Source organism: Haematobia irritans, chromosome 1 (genome assembly GCF_050003625.1).
Source record: "Haematobia irritans isolate KBUSLIRL chromosome 1, ASM5000362v1, whole genome shotgun sequence".
Classification (NCBI taxonomy): domain Eukaryota; kingdom Metazoa; phylum Arthropoda; class Insecta; order Diptera; family Muscidae; genus Haematobia; species Haematobia irritans.
Genome location: NC_134397.1, coordinates 241,161,566 through 241,179,107, shown reverse-complemented (window position 1 = coordinate 241,179,107; position 17,542 = coordinate 241,161,566).

Here is a 17,542-nt window from a genome sequence, read left to right as displayed (position 1 = left end):
CCTCCATAATGCCTCAGCGTCATCGAAAATTTGGACCATCGGATGAAGGTGTGCCACCGAGGTCGCGGCGCCCATTTGGCCGATATTTTGTTCCATACATGATTGAGTAATACCAATATATCATACTAAAATAAAATTACAATAATTTCCTAAATAGTTTGTGTTTTATTCAAAATCAACATCGGCACTTGAAATTTTAACCACCCTATATAATTATGGACTGATATGATCCAATTTCTGCATAGTTGTTGGATACCATATACTAACATCACGTACCAAATATCAACTGAATCAGATGAATTTTGGTCTTCCAAGAGGCTCCGTAGGTCAAATCTGGTGATCGGTTTATATGGGGGCTATATATAATTATGCACTGATGTGGACCAATTTTTGCATGGTCGTTAGAAACCATATACTAACACCATGTACAAAATTTCAGCCGGATCGGATGAAATTTGCTTCTCTTAGAGGGTCTATAAGCCAAATCGGGGGATCGGTTCATATGGGGGCTATATATAATTATGGACCGATGTTGACGAATTTTCGCGTGGTTGTTAGAGACCATATACTAACACAACGTACCAAATTTCAGCCGGATCGGATGAAATTTGCTTCTCTTAGAGGGTATGTAAGCCTAATTTTTACGTAAAAGTGGACAGATATGGCCCATTTGCGATACCATCCGACCTACATCAATAACAACTACTTGTGCCAAGTTTCAAGGCGATAGCTTGTTTCGTTCGGAAGTTAGCGTGATTTCAACAGACGGACGGAAGGACGGACGGACATAAAAACGTTTGTTTTGAGTTAGGCTTTATTAATTTTTTTTAACATCCTCTAAAAGAGTCAACGTTTATCACCAAATGTCTAAATATTTTTCCAAACAAACTTTCTTACAGCGAAAAGAAAATGGAGAATGATGGTTCCCACCAAAAAATGGAGCACTATTTTTTTAAGCAGTATTGTAAGGGAGAGATGCAGTACCAACCAGGGATCCGGAGCGGAGCGGAGCGGAGCAAGCCCTTTTTTTGCCGGAGCGGGAGCGGAGCGGGAGCGGCATTTCTAAAATCCGGAGCGGAGCGGGAGCGGAGCGGTTTCCAAATGAAAAACCGCTCCGCTCCGAATAAAATATTACTTGAATGAAATGTGTAACTTTGAAATTACACTTTGTAGGTAATTTCAAATTTAGCTAGCACTTAGCGTAGTGTGAGTAAACGTTTAAAATGTACGATATGTATTTTTGTACGTACGTACATTGGGGAAAACACAACGTGTTTTTTAGTAATTGTTTTCAAAAACGGCAAATGTCAAAATATATATCTAGTATGTGTTGTAAAAGTAACAACAGTACTTTCGATCAATTTCATCCCGTATTACTACAAAGATGTTTGTAATGAACGTCAAATAAATGCAATTAAACGATCTTATTTATATTTAATTTTTTAGTTTTCTACACTGAAAAAAATATTGTCGTGAAGTCAAAGATTCCATGACCTTAGAATAAGAATGCAAATTTGCTTAACATGGAAGACGCATTTCTCTAAAATAAAGTTTTTTTCTTGTCCAAAAGGCAATAAATTTTTGAATGAAGTTGTAATGTCCTTATAATTAAGTGATTTTACTTAAATATGTGTATCATAACATGAAAGATAAAATTTTTGAGGTAAGGTCAACGTGACTTTAATAATTAAGAAAAATTCTTTAAAATTAATAAAATTTTCTTTAAATTTGTTTCCTTTTTGCATCTTGCCTACAAAGCAAAAAATCGTTAAAAAATAAGACATGTTTTTCAACACTTTATTTTAAATACGCTTTTTACTTGAAACATAGCATAATTTCTACTGGAAGTCGAGTCTTAATATGAAAAAAAAAATAACTCGTTAACTCGTTTTTAAAGGATTTTGATAACAACTGACAAAAAAAAATCTAAAAAAATCAAAAATTAACATTTGCTTCCTAGAAGCAAGTACATAACCCCCAAATTTAGAAGAGAATTACGTCTGTAAAGTATCCTTACTTGTATTCTCCGCTTCTTTGGCTCGGAATTAATACCCAAAAGTAAAGACAAAATCTTTGGAACCGGGCATGCTTTTTTTCATTCACATTTGCTTTACTATTGTACTATATCCTAGCATTCTCTTATTTCTGATATTAGTTCTCGAAAATTTAATTAAAATTATGGATAGTTTCAATTTTGGTTGAAAAATGTGCGCATATACATTTATTATACAATAAAGGGGAAAAAAGCGAAATTAGGTAACACTAGATCTGAGTAAGAATATTCGTAGGTATACCACGGACTGATGTCGATGGAGGTTGTTGCAAACATAAACATACACACACACATTACAAATATAACAAAACCTCTTCTCTACGTCTGTTGCAAAACAAAAAAAAACTTTCGGAGAGTAGTTACTTCTACTCTGTGTATAGACTTTCAATTCCAATCAGCGTTGCCGTTTTGGTCCGATCGGACCAAAATTGGTCCAAAAGATTTCTAATTTTTAAATTTGGTCCGATGGTCAGACCAAACAGAATTTGGTCCATTTTGGTCCATTTTCATAAATTTGGTTTCTATCACATATTAAATAGTAGATGGTGCACCGCAAAGAATATTGTCGGAAGGCCAAATATTTCACATGCTTAAAATACGAATACGAATTTTTCTTAGAATAGAAGACGTATTTCTCTGAAAAAAAGTTTTTCCTTGTCTAAAAGTCTCTAAACTTTTCAATGAAGTCTGTTTGTCCTTATAGCTAAGTGATTCGACATGAAAATGTGTATCCTAACATGAATGCAAATTTCGTTTTAATGAAGTCAAAATGGATTTAATATTTCTGAAAAAATCTTCAAAATTAATAAAATATTTCAACACATTGTTTTAAAGTCATTATACCCTAAACCACATAGTGGTTAGGGTATAATAAGTTTGATCTGCCAAAAAATGTGCCTACAAGAAATATTGATTTTAGACCCCATAAAATATATACCGATCGACTCAGAATCACCTCCTGAGTCGATCTAGCGCTTGGCGTCCGTCCGTCCATCCGTCCGTCTGTCCATGTATTTGTTGTTCACAGGATTTCGGTCGCAATTATTAACCGATTTTGATAAAATTTGGTACAGGGAGTTTTTTTGGGCACAAGGACGAACGTTATTGAATTTGGAAGATCAAATTTAGATATAGCTCCCATATATATGTATTGCCCGATTTCGACGAATGGGGTCACGTTGCACTTTTTTTACTAACCGATCGTCGTCAAATTTAGCACAAAATAATCTTCTGTATCACCCTTTAAGTCTGAAAATTTCATCGAAATCGGTTCAGATTTAGATATAGGTCCCATATATATGTATCGCCCGATTTTGTCAAATTAGGTCATAAAACCCTTATTTATCAACCGATATTACTCAAAGTTGGCGAAATGTTATCTTCTATAGCACTAACTATATGTGCAAAAAATCATCGAAATCGGTTCAGATTTAGCTATAGCTCCCATATATGTACCGCCCGATTTTTCTAAATAAAATAAAACTCAATTGAACAAATAATACAATGTTTGTACTATAATTTTCTCGAAGAGGAGCGGAGCGGAGCGTGGAGCGGAGCGGAGCGATTTTTTTTTTCTCGGAGCGGAGCGAGGAGCGGAGCGGTTTTTTTTTCTCCGGAGCGGGAGCGGAGCGGAGCGAAAAAATGGACCGCTCCGGATCCCTGGTACCAACTGCTTACAAAACAACCGAATCAACGCTGATTTTTGTGGGCGATATCCCGATTTAGAGCAGCTTCTGATATAATTGCTCATTGTAATAGAAATATTGCTCAGAAGTGATATATAATCTTGAGTATAGCATTGTTGGCGTGAAGGAAAACAGCACTACTTTTCATGCATCTATACTGCATTAATTGGTTGCAATAACGTAAACGAATGATTATAAACTAGTTTGATTACCCGTTTACGTTATTGCCACCGATTCATGCAGTGTGGATGCATTGCCTACTTTTTTGTATACCAAAAAGCGCATCCAAACTGTTACTGCTGAAGTATTTTTTGCTAAGAATGTACCAAACGGCATGCAATAACATACTATAACACTATTACAGAAAAAATTGTAATCAAATATATTTACAGAAGTCAAAGCCTTTGGCGGTATTGCTAGAATCTAAGGTGTCTTTACAAAGAGACAATTACTCCATCCCTGATTAGTGTGGGTTGTTAATTGTGATTTTGGCAGGCACATTTTTTGAGAGATCAAGGTTATTATGCCCTGAACACTATGTGGTTTTTAAAATTTTGCAAGACATTTTTTCCCAGCCCAAAGAATTTTTCGTTACTCCAAGTATGTCTCCAAAAATGTATGAACAAATAAGTTCAATTAAGCAGAAGAAATTTTTCATACACTTCTCAAAAATAATAAGACTGAACTACAGCGTGGTTAAAGTGATAATGGTCTATCGCATAAGATTTTTCTTTATTTTTAGTTCATTTTTTTAACGAAATCATTTATGAAATGCAGTAAATGATTTCGGTAATTAAATTAATCTCAAAATTTGGAATAGAATTTAATTAAATTTTTCCAAAAAACAACTTTACTTTTTTTTCTATGTTATGTATCCTTAATAAAGTATTATTTCATTTATTAATAATATTCATAACACTGTGCAATGATTTAATATGGGTTGACATGTGCGTAATTATGCATACGTTTTCGGTTCGCTATGTCATCACTCCATTTGGTTTATGAGGCAATTTCAGAGGTCTATGGAGATTTGTATTGAATTTTCTTGTAAGTCATTGCAGTCGTAGTCTTGTACGTGTCGATTATAATGTGTGATTGCTCACTTCAATATACGTATGCATACAAAAAACACATCCACGCACATACACTCGCAAAACCATACGTACCCCCATGGTGGTACAAGCAAAACGAAAGGATTGTCCTAGCATGAAAATCATACAAATAGTAACAGACACGGTTGCCACTCGTGCAAAAAATAATTTACCAAAATTTTAAGAAAATTTTACCAAAAATCTACCAAATTTAAAGGCTCTTATTTTACAGGAAATTCATTTCTATAAAAACTTTGTCAAAATGTTATTTCTTTACAAAGTTTTTTTATTTTATTTCTATAGAAAATTTTGTCAAAATTTTATTTCTATAGAAATTTTTTTCAAAATTTTATTTCTATAGAAAATTTTTTTCAAAATTTTATTTCTATAGAAAATTTTTTTTCAAAATTTTATTTCTATAGAAATTTTTTCTCTAAAGTTTATTTCTATAGAAAGTTTTTTTTTAATTTTATTTCTATAGAAGATTTTGTCAAAATTTTATTTCTATAGAAAATTTTTTAAAAATTTTATTGCTATCGTAAGTCAACATTTTATTTCTATAGAAAATTTTGTCAAAATTTTATTTCTATAGAACATTTTTTTCAAAATTTTCTTTCTATAGAAAATTTTTTCAAAATTTTATTTCTATAGACAATTTTGTCAAAATTTTATTTCTATAGAAAATTTTATTGAAATTTAATTTCTAAAGACAATTTTGTCAAAATTTTATTTCTATAGAAATTTTTTCCCAAAATTTTATTTCTATAGAAACTTTTTTTTTTTTTAAATTTTATTTCTATATAAAATTTTGTCAAAATTTTATTCCTATAGAAAATTTTGTCAAAAATTTATTTGTATAGAAATTTTTTTCACAATTTTATTTCTATCGAATATTTTTTTCAAATTTTTTTTCTATAGAAAATTTTGTCAAAATTTTATTTCTATAGAAAATTCTTTCAAACTTTTATTCCTATAGAATATTTTTTTCAAAATTTTATTTCTATTGAAAATTTTTTTTTTTTTCAATTTTATTTCTATAGACAATTTTGTCAAAATTTTATTTTTATAGAAAATTTTGTCACAATTTTTATTTCTATAGAAAATTGTGTCAAAATTTTATTTCTAAAGACAATTTTGTCAACATTTTGTTTCTATAGAAAGTTTTTTTTTTAATTTTATTTCTATATACAATTTTGTCAAAATTTTATTCCTATAGAAAATTTTGTCAAAAATTTAGTTCTATAGAAAATTTTTTCACAATTTTATTTCTATAGAATATTTTTTTCAAAATTTTATTTCTATAGAAAGTTTTTTTTTTTTTTAATTTTATTTCTATATACAAATTTGCCAAAATTTTATTTCTATATAAAATTTTGTCAAAATTTAATTTCTATGTACAATTTTGTCAATTTTTTTTTTAGAAAATTTTGTAAAAAATTTATTTCTATAGAAATTTTTGTCAAAATTTTATTTCTATAGAAATTTTTTCTCAAAATTTTATTTCTGTAGAAAGTTTGTTTTTTTCGAATTTTATTTATAGAAAATTTTCTCAAAATTTTATTTCTATAGATTTTTTGTTAGTTTTATTTCTATAGAAAATTTGTTCAAAATTTTATTTCTATAGAAAATTTTTTCAAAATTTTATTTCTATAGAAAATTTTTTCAAAATTTTATTTCTATAGAAAATTTTTTCAAAATTTTATTTCTATAGAAAATTTTGTAAAAATTTTATTCCTATCGAAAGTTTTTTTTTTTATTTTATTTCTATAGAAAATTGTGTCAAAATTTTATTTGTATAGAAAATTTTTTCAAAATTTTATTTCTATAGAAAGTTTTTTTTTTTTAATTTTATGTGTATAGAAAATTTTGTCAAAATTTTATTTCTATAGAAAATTTTGTCAAAATTTTATTTCTATAGAAATTTTTTTCAAAATTTTATTTCTATAGAAAATATTTTTAAAATTTTATTTCTATAGAATTTTTTCTCTAAATTTTATTTCTATAGAAAGTTTTTTTTCTAATTTTATTTCTATAGACGATTTTGTCAAAATTTTATTTCTATAGAATTTTTTTTTTCAATTTTATTTCTATAGAAAGTTTTTTTTTTCAATTTTATTTCTATAGACAATTTTGTCAAAATTTTATTTCTATAGAAAATTTTGTCAAAATTTTTATTTCTATAGAAAATTTTGTCAAAATTTTATTTCTAAAGACAATTTTGTCAACATTTTATTTCTATAGAAAGTTTTTTTTTTTAATTTTATTTCTATATACAATTTTGTCAAAATTTTATTCCTATAGAAAATTTTGTCAAAAATTTAGTTCTATAGAAAATTTTTTCACAATTTTATTTGTATAGAATATTTTTTTCAAAATTTTATTTCTATAGAAAGTTTTTATTTTTTTAATTTTATTTCTATATACAATTTTGTCAAAATTTTATTCCTATAGAAAATTTTGTAAAAAATTTATTTCTATAGAAATTTTTGTCAAAATTTTATTTCTATAGAAAATTTTTCTCAAAATTTTATTTCTGTAGAAAGTTTGTTTTTTTTTGAATTTTATTTATAGAAAATTTTATTTCTATAGATTTTTTTTTTTAGTTTTATTTCTATAGAAAATTTGTTCAAAATTTTATTTCTATAGAAAATTTTTTCAAAATTTTATTTCTATAGAAAATTTTTTCAAAATTTTATTTCTATAGAAAATTTTGTCAAAATTTTATTCCTATCGAAATTTTTTTTTTTAATTTTATTTCTATAGAAAATTGTGTCAAAATTTTATTTGTATAGAAAATTTTTTCAAAATTTTCTTTCTATAGAAAGTTTTTTTTTAATTTTATTTGTATAGAAAATTTTGTCAAAATTTTATTTCTATAGAAAATTTTGTCAAACATTTATTTCTATAGATATTTTTCTTTTTTAAATTTTATTTCTATAGAAAATTTTGTCAAAATTTTATTTCTATTGAAAATTTTGTCAAAATTTTTATTTCTATAGAAAATTGTGTCAAAATTTTTATTTCTATAGAAATTGTTTCTCAAAATTTTATTTCTATAGAAATTTTTTCTCAAAATTTAATTTCTATAGAGATTTTTTCTCAAAATTTTATTTCTATAGAAAATTTTGTCGAAATTATTTACGTAGAAAATTCTGTCAAAATTTTATTTCTATAGAAAATTTTGTCAAAATTTTATTTTTATAGGAAATTTTATAAAAATTTTATATCTATCGACAATTTGGTCAAAATTTTATTTCTATAGAAAATTTTAGAATTTTTTTCTATAAAAATTTTATCAAAATATTATTTGTTAGTTGGAGAAACATTTAACAAAATCTACAAGAATATCAAAAATTCTATCAATCTACCAAACAGTAAAAAAATCTACCATTTTTGGTAGAATTCTACCAACTGTGGCAACCGTGGTAGCAAAATCCTCACTTCCATTTCAACAATACTCACAAATGAAAGTAGGCGTAGGTAGGTATTCACAAGGTACTGCTGCTAACGCCTTTGACTATTAACATTAATTTGTGGGGAAGTACAGAGCAGTCATTCATTCAGTGATATTGAGGACAAATGTAGTTTGTCACTTACACACCATAAGGTAACAACATTAGGTCTAATTCAAAAGAATGAAAAGCAAACGAGAAAAAAATACAGCCAACCCTTTGCTATAGCGTAACCCCTTTCCTTGAAATTTCCATTCTATTACAATCGTAAGGCTCATTGTTCCTTGCAGATGTTGGGAAAATTTTTATTGTAATATTTCCACATTTTCATTTGCGCTTATTATCATTGCTTTTTTTGTGAGTTTTTTTCTGGTTTGGCGCGGGCGTTTTTTTTTTAATTGGCACCAACCCTTTTTTCATTACTCTGCTGCTTAGAGAGAGAGAGAGTGAGTGGGTCTATATTTTAGCCGCTAAATAAATTTTATTTTTATTTACATTGTTGATTGTCGGCATCAATTATTTAAGCTTATTCTTTTTCGCTTCTTTTTTTTCGTATTGTTAAAATGCCATTGCCATCAGTGCGTAGAATTTACTTTTTGGCTATTGTCGATGAAATGACATGAAAACTTAAATCTAAATGAGTCCAACGACTACATTATACACTACTGTCAAAAAATATTGATCTAATATGGACGATTCTACAACCTTAATTTTAGGACAAGCAATTTATACAATATTTGTTTGAATTACTCGTTGAGGGAATGTTCTACCCTATTCTTTACATATTTTCTTTCAGTGTTGTTTTTCGACTAGAGCTATATGGCTATTTCAAATTCTGACGTCGAATTTATTAATTATTAGCGATTGGCTTTCTCCAAGGTTTCTGTCTTTTCTACTATATTTTTAGAAGTCACCACTACTGTGGTACAGGGTATAATAACTTGAGCATTTGTATGTAACGCCAAGAATGACCAGTCTGAGACCCATCTTTTGGTATACCGACCGTCTTGAAATTAAATTCTGAATCGCTTTAGCAATGTCTGTCTGCCTGTCTCTCTGTCTGACTGTCTGTCTATATCAGGGCTGCCAATTTTGCCGATTTATCGGCATTTTGACGATTTTTTACTCACAAAATGGACAACTCCGATTTTTTTCCGATTTTAACGATATTAGGCACATAGTTTATGGTGTTTAAGTTTTTACATTTTGAAGAAATTTTTGAAAATATTAAAATAAATTTGAAAAATGTTGGGGAAAAATTCGGAAACAGAACGTGGAGTACTTTGTCTTTTCAAGTTTTGTCAAAATTCGTACAAATAATCATGATTCTTCCAAACTCCACAGCAAACGTAGACATTTTTAAGCAAAAAACTAAAATTAAATAATAGCTGGAGAATAATTCATTGGATGGAATATTCTGTTTAAAAAACAACCTAAAATGAAATAACTCAAATTGTTTTAATACCAAAAATGATAATGATTTATACAGAATGTGCAAAAAAATCACATATTTTGGAAAACATGGGACTTTTTCTTTAGTTTCAAAATATATAATTAAAAATGTTACTCAATTAATAACAATATTTTAGAAAAATAGATTTTTTATACAAAAATTATGAAATTTTTTTGTTTAACAAAAAATGATTTTTATGGTAATGTTATTTGTATAAAAAACTGATTTCTTTATTTACTTTGTTTTTAGTTTAACCAAAAAATACGTTTAATTTTAATATAATTTATATTGCCGATTTTTTGATGATTTTTAAAATGCAAGTGCCGATTATGACGATTTTTATCGAAAAAAGTGACGATTTTTCTTGAAATTTTATTGGCAGTCCTGGTCTATATATATATTTTTGTTTGCAAAGTATAGTTCGCAGTTTAAGTCCGATCGACCCAGTGTTGTCAGGGAAAATTTTCGGTTTACCTTACAAGGACAAAAAAATGTTCCCTTAAAATATAAAATAAAAATAGAATTTTGGAAAAGGTTTCTATATAAAACAAGTATATACGGCCGTAAGTTAGGCCAGGCCGAAACTTATGTACCCTCCACCATAGATTGCGTAGAAACTTCTACTAAAGACTGTCATCCACTTGGGTTACTTGGGTTGCGGTAACACTTGCCGACGACAAGATATATTAAAACATCCTAACACCGTCTTTTAAATTGTATATATTAAACTAAAAAAATGGCCGATTAAATACATATATAATTCAGTTAGACAAAATTTTCTATAGAAATAAAATTTTGACAAAATTTTCTATAGAAATAAAATTTTGACAAAATTTTCTATAGAAATAAAATTTTGAAAAAATATTCTATAGAAATAAAATTCTGCAAAAAATATTCTATAGAAATAAAATTTTGACAAAATTTTCTATAGAAATAAAATTTTTGACGAAATTTTCTGTAGTAATAAAATTGTTCTATAGAAATAAAATTTTGACAAAATTTTTTGTAGTAATAGCATTTTGATGTACTAGCCGATCGTATTTATACGTACTTGTAGCTCTTACATAAGAATATTGCTCGATTTTTCCAAATTTGGATTTATTACCCACACTAATTGAACGATTTTCTCTTTTTATACCCACCACCATAGAATGGTGACGGGGGTATAATAAGTTTGTCATTCCGTTTGTAACGCATCGAAATATCGATTTCCGACTATATAAAGTATATATATTCTTGATCAGGGAGAAATTCTAAGACGATATAACGATGTCCGTCTGTCCGTCTGTCTGTCTGTCTGTCTGTTGTAATCACGCTACAGACTTCAATAATGAAGCAATCGTGCTGAAATTTTGCACAAGCTCGTCTTTTGTCTGCAGGCAGGTCAAGTTCGAAGATGGGCTATATCGGTCCAGGTTTTGATATAGTCCCCATATAATCCGACCTCCCGATTTGGGGTCTTGGGCTTATAGAAATCGTAGTTTTTATCCAATTTGCCTGAAATTTGAAATCTGGAGGTATTTTATAACCATAAAGAGATGTGCCAAAAATGGTGAGTATCGGTCCACGTTTTAGTATAGCCCCCATATAGACCGATCTCCCGATTTTACTTCTTGGGCTTATAGAAAGCTCAGTTTTAATTCAATTTACCTGAAATTTGAAATCTAGAGGTATTGTAGGACCACAAATACGTGTGCCAAAAATTGTGAGTATCGGTCCATATTTTGGTATAGCCCCCATATAGACCGATCTCCCGATTTTATTTCTTGGGCTTATAGAAACCGCAGTTTTTATTCAATTTACCTGAAATTGGAAATCTAGAGGTATTGTAGGACCATAAATATGTGTGCCAAAAATTGTGAGTATCGGTCCATATTTTGGTATAGCCCCCATATAGACCGATCTCCCGATTTTACTTCTTGGGCTTATAGAAACCGCAGTTTTTATTCAATTTACCTGAAATTGGAAATCTAGAGGTATTGTAGGACCACAAGTACGTGTGCCAAAAATTGTGAGTATCGGTCCATATTATGGTATAGCCCCCATATAGACCGATCTCCCGATTTGGGGTCTTGGGCTTATAGAAACCGCAGTTTTTATTCAATTTATCTGAAATTGGAAATCTAGAGGTATTGTAGGACCACAAATATGTGTGCCAAAAATTGTGAGTATCGGTCCATATTTTGGTATAGCCCCCATATAGACCGATCTCCCGATTTTACTTCTTGGGCTTATAGAAACCGCAGTTTTTATTCAATTTACCTGAAATTGGAAATCTAGAGGTATTGTAGGACCACAAATACGTGTGCCAAAAATTGTGAGTATCGGTCCATATTATGGTATAGCCCCCATATAGACCGATCTCCCGATTTGGGGTCTTGGGCTTATAGAAACCGTAGTTTTTATCCAATTTGTCTGAAATTGGAAATCTAGAGGTATTTTAGGACCATAAAGAGGTGTGCCGAAAATGGTGAGTATCGATCCATATTTTGGTATAGCCCCCATATAGACCGATTCCCCAATTTTACTTCTTGGGCTTCTAGAATCCGAAGTTTTTATCCTATTTGCCTGAAATTGGAAATCTAGAGGTATTTTCGGGTCACAAAGAGGTGTGCCGAAAATGGCGAGTATCGGTCCATATTTTAGTATAGCCCCCATAAGAACGATCTCCCGATTTAACTCCTTGGGTTTCTAGAAACCGTAGTTTTTATCTGATATGCCTGAAATTGTAAATATTCTGGTATTTTAGGCTCACAAAAACGTGTATCGGATTAAGTTTTTATCGGTCCACTTGGTAATGCCTCCATATAGACCGACTTCACTTCTTGAGGGTGTAGAAGGCGCACTGATCATGAAAATTGCTTGAAACTCAATGTAAAAGTTCCAGATTTTACTTCTACAGATTTAAGATTTCAAATCAAGACGTTATTTTATAATTTTCTTGCACACTTACAAGAGATGTTAATGATTCCTCTAAACCTCGAACAAAAATGGTTCTTATAAATCCAGAATCTGATATAGTCCTCATAGGTGAAATCTTTAAATTTACTTCGGGTTGTGTCCTCAAGTCCTCAAGCCCTCCTGAAATTTCAAAGGAAACCCTAATATTTGGTTCATGGTGGTGGGTATTTAAGATTCGGCCCGGCCGAACTTACTGCTGTATATACTTGTTTAATAATGGTCTCAATATTAGTGGCATACTAACTCCGTAGGTGCACACAGCCAGTGTTGCTAGAAGTAGGGGCTATTCCCTCTAAGTAGGGTTTTTCTAATATTTAGCGTCTTGTAGGACGTAGGGCCACAATGTAGGCACATTTTCACTCAACACAATTCGTAATAATTTTTACATTTTGGTGGCTCTAGAGCAGGAAATTAGAAGCCGGCAAGGCTTGATCTTTAACAATGTGTATTATTACCACACATTGTTAAAGAACAAGTTACCAAAAAAAAAATCTAACAAAATTTGAAATCTAACAAAATCTAACAAAATTTCTAAGTAATTAAAATTTTGACAAAGTTTTCTATAGAAATAAAATTTTGACAAAATTTTCTATAGAAATAAAATTTTGACAAAATTTTTTATAGAAATAAAATTTTGACAAAATTTTCTAAGTAATTAAATTTTTGACGAAATTTTCTGTAGTAATAAAATTGTTCTATAGAAATAAAATTTTGACAAAATTTTTTGTAGTAATAACATTTTGATGTATTAGCCGATCGTATTTATACGTACTTGTAGCTCTTACATAAGAATATTGCTCGATTTTTACAAATTTGGATTTACTACCCACACTAATTGAACGATTTTCTATTTTTTTAATAATGGGCTCATTATTAGTGGCATACTAACTCCGTAGGTGCACATAGCCAGTGTTGCTAGAAGTAGGGGCTATTCCCTCTAAGTAGGGTTTTTCTAATATTTAGCGTCTTGTAGGACGTAGGGCCACAATGTAGGCACATTTTCACTCAACACAATTTGTAATAATTTTTACATTTTGGTGGCTCTAGAGCTGGAAATTAGAAGCCGGCAAGGCTTGATCTTTAACAATGTGTATTATTACCACACATTGTTAAAGAACAAGTTACCAAAAAAAAAATCTAACAAAATTTGAAGATTACCACAAAGAAACACCAAAACAAATATTTCTATACAAATTTTTGTCAAAACTTTATTCCTGTAGAAAATTTTGCCAGCATTTTATTTCTAAAGAAAATTTTGTCAAAATTGTTTTTCTATAGACTTTTTTTTTTTCAAAATATTATTTCTATAAAAATTTTTCTCAAAATGTCATTTCTATGGAATTTTTTCTCAAAATTTTATTTCTATAGAATTTATTATCAAAATTTTATTTCTATAGAAAAATTTCTCAAAAAAATTTGTTTATAGAAACTTTTTCCAAAATATTTAACAAAAAAAATTTTGGTTGAATTCTGCCAACTGTGTCAACCGTGGTGGTTGCATTTTTATGTTTTAAGATAATAAAGTACTTAGAACCATTTTTGTTTTGTAAAATTTGTTTAAATTTAACGAAAAATATTGTAGGGGAAATTGTTTGGGAATGTATGGGAAAGCAAGGAACTTTTTTATCTTTGTAGGGTAAACCGAACATTTTCCCTGGCAATACTGACTATGAGCTATAGTTAGATTGAGACAAAGCATCCATAAACTTGTACCCCTTAATTTTCTTAAATATGCAACTGCGGTTTATCTCCCAGACCTATATCAATGTTACCCCACAAATGCTAATGATTACTAATTCAGTAAGGGTGGTTTAGGGTATGATATATTCGGCCCCGCTCGACTTTCTACTTTACTTACTTGTTTTTTATTCGGATTGATGTGAATAGCATCCTGTCAAAAGTTCGAATTTATTGGACACTTCTATCAAAAGTTATGGTTACTAAGTTATGGTTACTGTGACTAAAGTTTTAAAAATGTCCAACCCAAAAAATGCAAAAAGCTTTGTTCGGTCTAAAGAGGTCTATGTCATTTTTAGCCATTTTCTATTATCACTATTTTGAATTTGTAAATACTAAAAAAATACAATAAACAAGATTTTAAGACCGAAGAAAAATCATGTTTACGGTTTTTGAGAAATTCAAAAAAAATTGAACTTGTTTCCTGTAAAATTCACTTTTTAGACTTAGCGTACTTTGGAATGGAGACATCGATATATATTTTTTTTTGCCCGATATACACACATATGACTTCAGACGCCAGAGTTTCACATTAATCTGCTTCAAATTTTGCTCAAAGACTACAATTGATGGTATCGTCCCATTACCCATTAAAAATATGAAAATAGCGAGTTATAAAAAAAATTATTTAAAAGAAATTCCTGTGTAGTTAAAATAAAGAACATCTTTGGGAGGACATTTTGGAAGTGTTTTTGGAACAACTTCCAATTTTTTTGGTGGGTAAATGTATGTTCCAATTTAGAGCTTTACACATCTCCCCCGGCCCCGCTTAACTTTAAGATGTGCGAATCGTAACGTACCTGTGCCCAAAATTCAAGAGCTTGACTTGCTTGACATATGGTGTCAATCAAACATTTGTTTGAGTTATAGAGGATTGTAAAATTGTTTCCTATGACTTTAAATCTAATTTCTAAATTAATCGACTCTAAATTTTCCAATTAATTGAATACGCACGAGAAATAAAATTGGGATATCCATCTATAGGCAGCCATACTAAACCATGGATCTTTATATACCAAATTCTACACAGGTCTTTGTGAACCTAAAATGTCTGTAATTGTCACCAATTGCAGTAAATAGGATAAAAATTGCGGAGCTCAAGTAATCAAATCTGGAGATCGGTCTATAGAGGGCTATACCAAAGCATGAACCGATACGCACCAAATTCGCTACATTTAGGTTTGCAATCTAAGGAAAATTAAATACAAATTATATAATTTGAGGGTCACAAAAATGTTCGCGATTGCCAATATCAGCAACTCGGAGCACAAATGCGTTGTCTAGAAGCTGAAGCAAATGGGAAATGAATTTATATTGGGATAATACAAAAACATGGTTCGATAAATTATATCGAAACAGACTTTGTGGACCTAAAAACTGCTATATTTCCAATTTCAAATTTGAGGTATTTATAAGCACTAGAAGTTAAATCGAAAGATGAGTGTATTAAAGATCTATTCACGGAAATTGCGTTGTCTAGATGCTCAATTGTGGGATTGGTTTATATCTGGACTGTATCAAAACCTGGAGCGACATAGACCATTTTCGAATATATTGTAGAACGATAGCTCCGTTATTGATCGACGAAAGTCTTTGAATCGTTTTAGAATTTCTTCATGATCAAGAATATATATACTTTTTATATTCGGACATCCATTAGTAAGTTTATTATACCCCCATCACCATCCCATGGTATTGGGTAGAAAAATATATTAAATTAATATACAAAAATTCTCTGATACGATTTTCATAGAAATTTGTTGATGTAGCAAACGTAACGATGAACCAAGAATAAATACCCAAATTATTTTTTGTCAAATAACACAAATAAAAGAAATAAACTTATCACGCCTGAATTTGTCAATAGGCCGTTTCAAAACCGAATGTAGAAATTCTTTTATTTTTCTCCGTTTATTTTTTAATTTTATTCATTTTTTCCCAACGTTTTTTCTTTCCCTTACAAATGTTGACAGACAATAGGCAACAATTGCCTATTAAGAAGATGACAGAACACCCCAATCCCAATTCATCACCACAACCATCGCTCTTTCTCTCTTTCTCCATTTGTGATGCATTTTCAACTAAATTCACTTTTGCACCTCACCTTACAGCATTCGTTAGGAATTGTCAGTAGTCAATGGTGTACTGTCCTCCTCAACCCTTCTCTTAACAGCCGTTTTCATTTAAACTTTGGATTTTCTCGAGTACATTTATGGATTCTTTGGTATGTGTGAGGTATATTCGTGGGTGTAGCGTGGGTGAGAGCGTTTGAGTGCGTATGGGTATGACTATTGTTGTCTACTTGTCGTTGCTTTTCTGTTGCCCAGATGATAAATGCAAAATACTTTGCATACTTTCGGGGTTTTCGCTTACCAAGTGTTGTTAGTATTGCCTCTAGTGTTTACGCGCGTATGAGTGTGTATATTAATAGAAGAAAGGGTATTAATCGAACAGTGGGTTTAGAGGCGGCCAAACGGCATACCTCTTTATGGCCCGGAAATACCTCTAGATTTCCAATTTCAGGCAAAATGGATAAAAACTTTGGATTCTAGAAGCCCAAGAAGTAAAATCGGGAAATCGGTCTATATGGGGGCTATACCAAAATATGGACCGATACTCATCATTTCCGGCACACCTATTTATGGTCCTAAAATACATCTAGATTTCCAATTTCAGGCAAATTGGATAAAAACTACGGTTTCTATAAGCCCAAGAAGTAAAATCGGGAGATCGGTCTATATGGGGGCTATACCAAAGTATGGATCGATACTCACAATTTTTGGCACACGTATTTGTGGCCCTACAATACCTCTAGATTTCCAATTTCAGGCAAATTGGATATAAGCTACGATTTCTATAAGCCCAAGACCCCAAATCGGGAGGTCGGTTTATATGGGGACTATATCAAAACCTGGACCGATATAGCCCATCTTCGAACTTGACCTGCCTGCAGACAAAAGACGAGTTTGTGCAAAATTTCAGCACGATTGCTTCATTATTGAAGATTGAAGTGATTACAACAGACAGACGGACATCGTTATATCGTCTTAGAATTTCTCCCTGATCAAGAATATATATACTTTATATAGTCGGAAATCGATATTTCGATG